Source organism: Lolium rigidum, chromosome 1 (assembly GCF_022539505.1).
Source record: "Lolium rigidum isolate FL_2022 chromosome 1, APGP_CSIRO_Lrig_0.1, whole genome shotgun sequence".
In the NCBI taxonomy this organism is placed as follows: domain Eukaryota; kingdom Viridiplantae; phylum Streptophyta; class Magnoliopsida; order Poales; family Poaceae; genus Lolium; species Lolium rigidum.
This window is the reverse complement of record NC_061508.1, coordinates 248,553,473-248,566,546: the sequence shown is the minus strand read 5'-3', so window position 1 is coordinate 248,566,546 and position 13,074 is coordinate 248,553,473. Positions and strand designations below refer to the sequence as shown.

The 13,074-nt window shown below is 44.7% G+C and overlaps 1 long non-coding RNA gene across 1 annotated transcript; it reads right to left on the bottom strand.

Annotated features, from left to right (window-relative positions):
- Positions 1–11,440: 11,440 nt before the first annotated feature.
- Positions 11,441–12,114, bottom strand: LOC124683473. The gene is made up of 3 exons (XR_006996705.1): positions 12,092–12,114; positions 11,596–11,659; positions 11,441–11,501 (listed from the first exon to the last, which is right to left on the bottom strand). It is a non-coding gene; the product is annotated as an uncharacterized LOC124683473 (long non-coding RNA).
- Positions 12,115–13,074: the final 960 nt, after the last annotated feature.

The window sequence follows — 13,074 nt, the reverse complement described above, 5'->3', positions numbered from 1 at the left end:
GAGCCTCATCTTGTAGGCTTTGGAATCTCTTCAAGGGTGAGACTCGATACCCCCTCGTTGCTACCGTCTTCTAGATTGCATCTTGGCTTGGATTGCGTGTTCGCGGTAGGAAAATTTTTGTTTTCTATGCAACGTTATCCTACATTTGCGTCGTTCCGGACGCCGCGGCCGTCCGCTTTTGCGGTGCGTCCCCGCGTTGGGCCGGGTTTTTGTCCGGCTGGACCCATCCGGACGCGCGGGCGCGGGATGGGTCGCCCCGTTGGAGATGCCCTTACTTGAGTGCTACCTTTAAAAATTCTATTCCTTTGTCTTTGCAATATATAGCTCATGGGAAAAATAGCCTTAAAAACTATTGTGGTGAAGAATATGTACTTATGTGTCTTATTTCTTAATAAGTTGCTTGTTGAGCGGTAACCATGTTTCGGGGACGCCATCAACTTTTACCTTTGTTGAAAATCATGTGAGTTGCTATGCATGTTCGTCTTGTCTGAAGTAAGGGCGATTTTCATGATCATATGGTTTGAGTATGCATATTGTTAGAGAAGAACATTGGGCCGCTAACTAAAGCCATGATCCATGGTGGAAGTTTCAGTTTGGACAATTAATCCTCAATCTCTTATGAGAATTTTAACTGTTGTTGAATGCTTATGCATTAAAGAGGAGTCCATTATCTGTTGTCTATGTTGTCCCGGTATGGATGTCTAAGTTGAGAATAATCAAAAGCGAGAAATCCAACGCGAGCTTTCTCGTTAGACCTTTGTACAGGCGGCATAGAGGTACCCCTTTGTGACACTTGGTTGAAACATATGCTATGCATTGATAATCCATGTTAATCCAAGCTAATTAGGACAAGGTGCGAGCACTATTGGTATACTATGCATGAGGCTTGCAACTTATAGGATATCTTATACATAACACATATGATTTATTACTACCGTTGACAAAATTGTTTCTATGTCTTCAAAATGAAAAGCTCTAGCACAAATATAGTAATCCATGCTTCCCTCTGCGAATGGCCATTCTTCTACTTTATTGTTGAGTCAGTTTACCTATTCTTTCTATCTCAGAAGCAAACACTTGTATCAACTGTGTGCATTGATTCTTACATGTTTACCTATTGCACTTGTTATATTACTTTGTGTTGACAAATATCCATGAGATATATATGTCGAAGTTGAAAGCAACTGCTGAAACTTATATCTTCCTTTGTGTTGCTTCAATGCCTTTACTTTGAATTTATTGCTTTATGAGTAACTCTTATGCAAGTCTTATTGATGCTTGTCTTGAAAGTATTATTCATGAAAAGTCTTTGCTATATGATTCATTTGTTTACTCATTATCTTCACCATTGCTTCGAATCGCTGCATTCATCTCATATGCTTTACAATAGTATTGATCAAGATTATGATAGCATGTCACTTCAGAAATTATCTTTGTTATCGTTTACCTACTCGAGGGCGAGTAGGAACTAAGCTTGGGGATGCTTGATACGTCCCAAACGTATCTATAATTTCTTATGTTCCATGCTACTTTTATGATGATACTCACATGTTTTATACACATTATGTGTTATTATTATGCATTTTCCAGCACTAACCTATTGACGAGATGCCGAAGAGCCGATTCTGTTTTACTCGCTGTTTTTGGTTTCAGAAATCCTACAAAGGAAATATTCTCGGAATTGGACGAAATCAACGCCCAGGGTCTTATTTTTCCACGAAGCTTCCAGAAGACTGAGGGAGATACGAAGTGGGGCCACGGGGCGCTGCCACACTAGGGCGGGGCGGCCTAAGGGGGGCCCGCGCGGCCCTAGCGTGTGGGGCCCCCGTGACTCTCCCGACTCCGCCCTTCCGCCTACTTAAAGCCTTTGTCGCGAATACCCCAGTACCGAGAGCCACGATACGGAAAACCTTCCAGAGACGCCGCCGCCGCCAATCCCATCTCGGGGATTCGGAGATCGCCTCCGGCACCCTGCCGGAGAGGGGAATCATCTCCCGGAGGTCTCTTCATCGCCATGATCGCCTCCGGATCGATGTGTGAGTAGTCCACCCCTGGACTATGGGTCCATAGCAATAGCTAGATGGTTGTTTTCTCCTCATTGTGCTATCATGTTAGATCTTGTGAGCTGCCTATCATGATCAAGATCATCTATTTGTAATCCTACATGTTGTGTTTGTTGGGATCCGATGAATATTGAATACTATGTCAAGTTGATTATCAATCTATCATATATGTTGTTTATGTTCTTGCATGCTCTCCGTTGCTAGTAGAGGCTCGGCCAACTTGATACTTGTGACTCCAAGAGGGGGTATTTATGCTCGATAGTGGGTTCATGCCTCCATTAAATGCAGGACGATGACGAAAAGTTCTAAGGTTGTGGATGTGCTGTTGCCACTAGGGATAAAACATCGATGCTTTGTCTAAGGATATTTGTGTTGATTATATTACACACCATACTTAATGCAATTGTCTGTTGTTTGCAACTTAATACTGGAGGGGGTTCGGATGATAACCTGGAGGTGGACTTTTTAGGCATAGATGCATGCTGGATAGCAGTCTATGTACTTTGTCGTAATGCCCTGATTAAATCTCATAGTACTCATCGTGATATATGTATGTGCATTGTTATGCCTTCTTTATTTATCAATTGCCCAACTGTAATTTGTTCACCCAACATCTGTTTATCTTATGGGAGAGACACCACTAGTGAACTGTGGACCCCGGTCCAATTCTTTACATCTGAACTACAATCTACTGCAATTGTTCTTTACTCGTTCTTCGCAAACAATCATCATCTTCCACACAATACGTTTAATCCTTTGTTTACGACAAGCCGGTGAGATTGACAACCTCACTGTTACGTTGGGGCAAAGTACTTTGATTGTGTTGTGCAGGTTCCACGTTGGCGCCGGAATCGCTGGTGTTGCGCCGCACTACACTCCGCCACCATCAACCTTCAACGTGCTTCTTGGCTCCTACTGGTTCAATAAACTTTGGTTTCTTTCTGAGGGAAAACTTGCTACTGTACGCATCACACCTTCCTCTTGGGGTTCCCAACGGACGTGTGTTAACTGCACGCATCAGGGCGCCAGGGCAGGAGAACTGGGCAAGAGTACCCTGCTTAGCAAGAAAACCACGCAACATCTAGGAGATATACTCACCGGCAGAACCAGCCCGAAAGACACGTATAGGCGTGGAAAGCTGAGTATGGACCAGCAAAACGCTTATACATCGAGAGAACCTCGCTGGGAGAAGTCATAAAATAAATCCAAGTGTGGCGAGAGAAGTCATCGATAAAAATAACATAGTAGCGGTGGCCCCCCTTGGAAACAAAGGGAGTCGGACCCCATACATCAGAATGGACCAAATCAAACGGACGCTGAGATACAAATTCACTAGTAGGATAAGGTAACTGATTCTGTTTACCAAGCCTATAGCCCTGACAACCCTGAAGCGAGACATCTCCTGAGACAGACCCCAAAAGACCTTGACGAAGTAAAGATGACAAACGAGAACCACAAAGATGACCAAGATGATGATGCCACTGCTGAAAGGAGGCGGTAGTGGAAGCAGCAAGCACACATGGTGCATTCGGTGAAGTGGTGGAAGAAGGAACATGAAGCCAGTCAAGCTCCCAAAGTCCCTGGGAGTCACGGCACCGAGGGCGAGCCCCAATCAGTGCCCGAGTGTGAGTGTCTTGAACAGAACAGGAATCAACATCAAGAATGAGCCAACAACCAGAATCAGTAAGTTGAGCAGCGGAAAACAAGTTCATGGTAAGACGGGGAACATGAGAAACATCAGGGACGGAAAAGGAGGGAGTAGAAAGAGTGCCACGACCAGCAATAGGAACAGAAGTACCATCGGCAGTAAGAACACGAACAGGAAGAGGAAGCGGACAAAGAGAAGAAAGAGAGGAAGAGTCAGGAGACATGTGAAAAGAAGCTCCAGAATCCAGAACCCACAAAGATGTACCTGACCGTGTAGAAGAAACAGCCGCGGAGGCAGCAGTACCCGTCGAAGGAGAGCCGGAGGAGGCAAGGAGACGCTGAAGTCTCGCTATATCCTGCTCAGTGAAGCCGGTGGTGACAGGCGCTGAAGGTGGAGCACGAGGAGGCACACACCGCTGCTTCTGATAGCAGTTAGACTCGAGGTGACCAGGCCTCCGACAGTGACTGCAGAACCGAGGAGGACGAGGGCGACCCCCACCGCAAGAAGGGCGGGCTCCTCCAGAGGCAGCAGGCGCTGGTGTGGGAAGAAGTGGCGGTGCAACTGCAGTGGGAACTCGAGCAACAAGAACAGAAGGTGTCCCAAGCAGTCCAGCACCACGCAGACGAGTCTCCTCAGCACGAAGCTCAATCAACACCTCTGAGATAGGAACATGGCCTCGAGCAAACAACTGAGCACGACGTGGCTCAAACTCTGGACGAAGTCTAGACAGGAACCCAGGGATCCTCTGAAAGTCCATATCTGAACGTACTGTCCGGCAACACGAGCAAGTACCACAGACAGCACTGCGAAGGGAGTCAAGTTGGCGCCAGATCGCCGCACTCTGGGTGTAAAACTCATCAACAGGAGAGTCACCCTGCTGAAGATCATGCTCCTGACGCAACACAGACAAGTACAGAGAATTCCCACAAGGTTGATAGTGCTGACGAAGGTGAGACCACATCTCAGCAACAGTAGCGAGTCCCATAAACTCAGAAGCAAACTGTGGTTGAACACTCTGCGAAAGAACAACGACAGCTCTAGCATCCTCATCACACCACTGAGTAAAAGTGGCCAAACTATCGCGGTAGGAGCCAAGAGCCTCTGAATAGGCAAGTACCTGCTCCTCATATGCCTCATCAGCAGCAGTCTCGGCAGACTTGGCTGCATCCCGATCAGCCTGAGTAGCATCCTCAGCAAGGGCATGTGGCACGGACGGCGGAGTAGGAGGCACAGGAGCAGTGGGGTGCGGCGGACAAGAGACCTCGCCAGTAAGAACACCCCACAGCCGAAGACCGCGCATGTGAATGCACATAAAGGCAGCAAACTCTCCATAGTTGGTACCATCAAAAATCACGCGGCACCGAGGAATACTGACATATCCAGACGAAGACGATGCCATCTTTCTTCACCTTTTTTTTCCAGATCACGATGTGGATCACGATTTGGATCGCGATGGAGCCACTCTCAGGCAGGCCGCCCGTGGCAGCCAGAGAGTAGGGCGGGCAGCCGGAGGCGAGGCGGCACTGGAGATGGGCGACGCAGCCGGTGAAGCAGGTAGCGCCGGGGTAGGGCCGACCGGGAGCAGGGTGGGCCGGCCGGAGGCGGGGCGGCGCCGGAGATGGGCGGCGCGGCCAGCGGTGGGGCGGAGAGGGCTGGCCGGGGACAGCGCCGGCAGGGGATGGGGCAGCGCGGGAGCGGAGCGGGCCGGCCGGGAACGCCGCCGGTGATGGCCGGAACTGGGCCGGAGATGGCCGGAGACAGCGGATCGGGGCAGCAGGAGCTCGATTTTGAGCTCAAAACCCGACGAAAGTGGGCAAAGACTTCGATCCCGACTACAACGGGAGAGAAAGAAGAAGGTGGAGCAGCGGCGGCCGGAAAGAACGTCGGCGGCGGCGGGGATCGAGCACGGAGTTGCAGCGTGCAAGGAGCTAGACCTAGAGCTCTGATACCATGTTGTGAATTAGCAACTAGTATTCACAGAGGGCCATAGGCCAGTACATGTACATGTGTTACAATGTGCAGGTAAACCCCTCATACACTGGAAAATATAGGAAATATACAACTCTAACAACCACGTCTAACCTAAGCCATTCACCCAATCTTAAATCCCTACATTTTATATATACCCATCATTTGGTTACAGTGGCCATGCTGGATGATCCGCCCCCTCGAGGATCGGACCATCCGGCCTAAGTGGAGGGTATATATATATATATATATATATATATATATATATAGGTCTGCTATTCTCGAACCGGTTCGAGAATAACTATTCTCGAACCCTTTCTGAACTTCTGGGTGTTTTCCTAGTGAACTTCTCGACGGAATACCCGAATTGCATGTTCGTGCGGACAGTATTTTCATGATGATTTTCAAACCGCTTATCGGATTGATGCGTATAATATACCGTTGGATTCGCACGGAAATTTCGCAACTTTTTCGTGTTCATTGTTTTCCCAAATTCTATATTGATTAAAACTAATTTGAAATATACAAAACGACGTTTTCGCGGATTTCTCTATTTATGTACAGTTTCGGGGTTCCAGTTTTCAAACCGTTTATCGGAATGATGCGTATGATACGCCGTTGGAAAGGTGCTGACTAGGCGCACCTTTTTCATGAAGAACACTTTTCTAAATTCTTTATAGTTTAAGAGAAGATTTGAATATACGTGATTACGTTTTTTCGAACTTCTCGGTTTTTCGAACTGTTTTGGGGGCTTATTTTCGAACCACTTATCGGAATGTTCCAAATGATATTGCATTGAAAAGATATTGATTAGGCGAATCTTTTTCATGTTGAATGTTTTTCCAAATTCTAAATGGTTTTAGTTTAATTTCAGAAATACATAAAAGTGAAGATAACGCCGACACAAGAACATTTCGAAATTGGCTCATCTAGATTGATTAGGTGTGGCATTGCGATATGTTGGTGTATTAGTAGAGTTATATTAGTGCTAATTGTACGCTGAGTTGGTCGATTTGCGCAATCGGTGGTTGTACGGATGATTTCTATGCGTATGATTTCCGTCCAGAAAAACAGAGTGTATGAGGTGCTCGAATATAGAAGTGAACTTCCTTATATCTGTTTGTGAACTTCCGATCGCGGTATAAAAGTTTCAGGCATGTAATAAAATTATAGCGAACTTCTGTGGATGTGAACTTCTTCTCCCCTGAATCTGAACTTCCCGACGGACTTCAATATTGTACAGGGCGAACTTCCGAAACTTTAGTCTAGTTTGAAGTGAACTTCAGAAAATATAGCAAACTTCCGTCGCATCTGCACTTCTCTGGATACAGATCTGAACTTCCCCTTATCTGCATCTAAACTTCCAGACGGACCTCAACATTGTAAGGAGTGAACTTCCATTTCAAATATGAACTTCTATACGGGGAGTGAAATTTCATACGGAGGTAAGTGAACTTCCCGATGGTGGCAAGTGAACTTCTGAAAATATTTTGCGAACTTCCACATGTTCGAATTGAACATCCGAGTTGTGTTTGTCAAAGTGCTGGTGAGATACAAAGTGCACTCCCCAATAATAAAAGTGTAATTCAATGAAGCGAGCCACCAATGATTTCTCTTTCTAATTTTCTAGCGAACATCATATTGCTTCGCCGCCCAGTCAAGAAAGTACATTGCGGACCTCGGATAAGTGTAGTGCACATTTCTTTTTGTGAAATAGATGAACTTTTATCTGTGAAAAAGTATTCACAAACTAGACTTGGTGAACTTTTGTTTTCTAGATTTTTGTTCAAGGAACAACTTTGTGGTTTTAGACGATGCATCAAGTGGTTTTCCACCTGGTACAGACGATGCATCAAGTGGTTTTCCACCTGGTACAGACGATGCATCAAGTGGTTTTCTGCCTGGTACGAAGTGCTTTTCTGCTATGTTCAAAGCGAACTACCAAAAGTAACTGAACTTTCAAGAGGTTTGTGTTAATTTTTCTGTTCAGCTCAAGGTGAACTTCCATGCGATAAAAATTGAACTTGCACTTTGGGATAAGTTACAACTTAAAAACGCTGAACTTCAGGCAGAGTGAATTTCCTCTTGGAGGGGAAGTGAACTTACGAGATAAAACTGGGAAACGTTGTAGTTTGCTGAACTTGAAATGCTACCAGATTTAGCCCAATGGCTACAAGTTACAACTTAGAATAATTACAAATGCAAAGCTTTGCCGAGGCTTGTCCTTAAACTTCAGACAACCTGGTCTCTTTCAGAAATCCGCACTTCTTTTATCTGAACTTCACAACCAAGTACCAGCAATGTACCAAAAAGTAGGTGTCAGGCCTTTTTGTAAGCCAGAGGTGAGAAATCACAGCAAGACATCAACTATACTTCCAAGATTGAAACAAGGTACAATGGTATTATTGAAGAAATTAGCCAGACAAGCTTGGCAGCAGAAATTATACTAAGAGAGTATATTCAAACATCAAAACAAGCTAGCGGCAGAAAATCAGAAATCGCAGGCACATCCTCTAGTGGATGACTCAACTGCCGCACAGCCTCCAGTGGATGACTCAACTGCCGCACTGCCTCCTGCGGTGGCGTAGCGCTGTGTCTTAGCGGACGGGTGGACTGCCGGGCCGCACACTACGGTACTTCCCTGTAACCTCTTACACGTAGCATGAGAGGAGCTGTACAAGATCTTGAGTCTCTTTTTATTGTCGGCATGAAATCCCAAACCTGCAACTCATCCAATAGTATAATTTTGAGAGTAGAGACAAATATTAAATTTATTTTATTTCTGCATTTGTACAAATCACTATATAAATAATGTACAAGTAAATGTGAACTTTTTTTGCCACGACAAATTGAATGCAAAAAAATGAAATGAATTTCTGGGCATTACCAAGTGAACTTCAGAGACATTACAAGTGGACTCCGGGTCAGGCATTTTCTTGATGGCCTTTTCACTTGGGAATTTCTTCTTTTCATTTTTTCAAATGTAGTGAACTGCTTTAGACTGAGGAGTGAACTTGTCTTACATTGAAAGTAACATACTTTCGAGAACAAATAATCCAGTTTAGCAGACAAGGAAAACTCATTTTTAGCAGCAAACATTCTGACTTTAAATATATACATTCTATTGAGCATTTGCAAAACTAGTTTGTGATCTGTCTAAGCCATCAAGACAGTTGCAAGACTCAAATAATTTCTTCTATTTTGTCCTTTGATTAGAATAGTTAAGGAACAAATTAGAAACTATAATCCAATCCACTTGGACATGCTAACATGAATTAACTCCAGATCAAGAGAAAACTAGAATTGAAAATAAAGGGAACACCACATACAAGGTGGCAACATTATCTTTTGATCAAATGATTCTCAGGGGATAGCAAGTACAAGTAGTGCATCAAGGTAAGGAAAGAGTTAAAGCATATACATGGAGCAAGAAGCAACAGAGGAACGAGTGAAGTCATATGGTTTTTAAAAAGATCATACACACCTTCTGAACTGGTCCAACATCACATCTGAACAGCAGCAGCTTCGATGTGTCCGACGGATAGATTGACTTGTCATATTGTAAATAGTGAACTTCCTCGTAGGCAAGTGAGCCTAACGGATAAAATAGTGAACTTCATAACCACACTGTTTGTGGCTGCTCGCAATAACCTTAGAACAAGATCAGATAAACCATGATTGCACCTTATTGGGATTAAGAAACAAAGCACTTGAACAATATATCAATCCAGTACTAAAAAAATGGTGCTAGATCTGACAACTTAGTATAGGAAACTAAAAGAAATGAATAGAGGTCGCTTGCCAGATTGTAATCCTATCAGTCCTGGAGCATACCTTAAGTTTATTGTTGAAATCCCCACGGAGTATTACCAGATCATCATTCCACATCTTAGATATAACATAGGAGGCTCGATCAAGTAATGTTCCTTACCTTTACAAAAAAGCACCATAAGGACACTAGTGGACAGGTAGATGGTCAAGAGCAAAAGAAACACTAGATAATGCTTTTATACAGCAAAAACAAGATTGCTCTTTCAGTAAGATGCATTTTGTACAAATATAATTTATTTTATTGCAGAGTGAACTTCACTTTTACACCAAATGAACTCACTATGATCATTTAGTTTGTTTTAATAGAAGAATTGCACTGGGCGGCCAAGGCATGGCTGTAATCCGGGCGGTAGTGGACCGCCGAGGGAGCAGAAGGTGGACTCGCCGGCTGCATGCTTCTGGGCTTGTGTTTTGGAGCAGAATGTGCAGCTGTTAATTTTTTTCGTGAAATTTTCACTTTTCTGCACATTGACCAGTAGCAATGAACTGATGTTATTTTTGGCAAAAGAATATAAACCTAGCTGTAATAAACTGAAACTTTTGTAGGAAAATAAAAAGGTAAACTCCCATTGTTGATTGAACTGAACTTCCTACCTAATAAAATTAAACTTGACAGAACTGATGTTATTTTTCGCAAAAGAATATAAACCTAGCTGTAATAAACTGAAACTTTTGTAGGAAAATAAAAAGGTAAACTCCCATTGTTGATTGAACTGAACTTCCTACCTAATAAAATTAAACTTGACATCCAGACCACACTTTTTATATGAAAAAATGAACTTTTGTGCAAATACGAAGTGAGCTTCAGGAGAAGTTTCAATGAACTTCCAAAAAATTAAACAATTTCCAGATGATATTTTCTTGATATTCCAAGAGACCTTCTCTTGCTGACAAAAGAGAAAATAGAAACTCAAACTTCTCTTGCTGACAAGCGAACTTCTCTTGCAGCATCAATGTAGATCATATATAAGAAAATATCATAGGTAAATATTTGTGTTGCAAACAATGTTAACTCCCGTGCGAGGCGAAATTGAACTTTCCCATTGACATAAAGTAAGCTTTTGTGAGAGAGAAACGAAATTTCAAACAAAGAACAATGATTTTCATGGAACTGTACCACCCCGATGCCATATAAGTGAATTTCTCAAGCTTAATAAGTTAACTTCTCGAAATTAACTAGTGTAGTGCCCATGGCCTTTTGTACAATTCTTCAAAAGAATGTGGGATAAAGCAATTTGGTTTTGCAGTGTATGGTTTTGTAGTTTTAAACACTAAACTTTGGATGTGCTAACAAGCGAACCATTGTAGGTTGCAGAGTGAACTTTGATTTTCTTATTACAAATTCTAATAGATTTTTCAGTAAGCGAACTTCATTTTTTATACATCAAATTCAAATGTTTTTATACAGTGGACTTCGATATTTCATTAAACGACCTGCTATGGCTTAACAAGTGGAGTCAAAAAAAAATGTTTTATAGCAAATCAAACTTCTTTTGCAAAACAAATAACATTGTTGTTTCGACCAGAATAGTTTACTTAAAAAGGTGAACTTCATGGTAATATAAATGTGAGCTTTTCCCAAGGCAAAGGTCCACTTCCACACGCAGGTCTGATGTGAACTTTTGCCGAGAAAATGGACAAGCCTAACTCCCGGAAAGGGTCCCAATTTTAGGCATGATTACAGAATACACAAGAAAAAAAATCCCATTCATTCAACTCGAAACCAAGACCAAACTGAGTTAAGCATAACCACTTTATCTATGGAGTCTAATGCAAAGAACTGCTATTTTATTTCGCCGAGTGAAATGCCTATGTTGAATTAGTGAATTTCTTAAAATAAGCAAGCGAACTGCTATTTTCAATCAGCCATGAGTCAGATTTGGAATAGTCAGTGTACCGCGAGGAATCGAATTGGTGAACTACCGTTATGTACTCTCTAGTTCCATCAATCCTATGTAGCTGCAGAACCAGGGGGCGACGGGTGACGATGCCTGCAGAACAGATTCAAACAAAAAGATAAATGTATCGAATTAAGAAACGTACTCATAGCACCCCAAACCTGAGCTCTTGCTTGTATAACCATACCTGAACCCCTGGGCAGGAAATCCTTCCCAACAACGCTCTCCAGCACTGAAGATTTGCCCAAACTCTATCAAATGATCAGAGGAGTTCAGACGTCAAAATACAGAACCATGTACCCACTCGGGTGCTCAAATAAACGTGAACTACTGGTTAACAGCCTGAGTCCACACAAAATTTATTGGTTCCCTTTACACGAACCTCACGCACCTACACCTGTAGTTGATCCCAAGTGGTAGTATCTAGCTTGGAGAGTTGGAGCTAGACAATTGCTGGTCATGTGGGCAAGCTAGGCACAATGAAACTATCAGATTCAAAAAAAGAAGAAGTAGTAGCGTCCCAATTCTAGCTACGGTAACCGCAGATCCAAGCATAGCTAAACCGCATCTCTGCGACTAGAATCGCGAGGTTCTACCAGCAGCTCGCGAGATCCACACCGCGCGCAGCTGAGGCACCGGCACCAGATCCGACCAAGAGAGGTTGAAGGGAATGGGGCACGCACCTGGCCTCCGACGATGGCGATGGACGGCAGCAAGTCCCAGAGGGTGGGGAGGGGGCTCTCGTCGCCATGGTCGCCGAGGGCGGTGCAGGCCCGCTGCAGCTTGTTGACGAGCGAGATCAGGTTCTCCATGGCCGCCGGCGCGAGATCTGCCCGGATCGTGAGGCGGTTGGCGAGATCGAGGTGGGAGGGGGAGGAGACGACGGTGACTGCGGAGCCGCGTCTAGCCCTGTGATGCCCCTGTAGCCTCCTGGACGTTGCAGATGGTGGCGAGGGTGTGTATCAGCTGCGGGCTGGGGTCGGCCTCCTGCCCGACGACCCGCGAGATCGTGGCTCGCGCGTGGTCCAGCAGCGCGTCCTCCTCGTCCCCCTCCTCCTCCGTATTCTCTGGCTCGGTAGCGGCGTCGGGAACTGATCCCGGTGGCTCGACGGCGGCGGCGGTGGCCGGAAGTGATGCTGGCGGCTCGTCCACCATCAGAAGGAATAGGTGGGCGGGCGGTGGGATGAGGCTGCCGCCGGGGAAGAAGGTGGGGCGGGATTTTGGGCCTGCCGACGGGAAGAAGGTGCAGCGGGATTTGGGCCGGCCGCCGGGAAGAAGGCGGGCGGGATTTGGGGCCAGGCGGAGCGATTCCCTCTCGATAAGGAAGAAACTAGGAGAGGTTCACGGGAAGTGCATGTTGGCGTCGGTGCGTTGTCGGTGCGTTCGGCTCGGTCAGAAAAAGGGGTTCGAGAATAGCTATTCTAGAACCCCTCTTAAGGGGGGTTCGAGAATAGTTGGGCTCTATATATATATATATATACCCGAGCACAACCGGATTTAGGAGATGACCTAGTTATCTTCCCTAACCTGACCTTCATGTGGGTAGATTGGCCTCAGTTATACAACGAAAAGCAAGCAATTTACTTTCAAAAAAAAAACAAGCAACTAACCTGACCTAAGCAACACGGGGAAGGCAGGGAAGAAGGGCTCGATGTGCATGAATCTT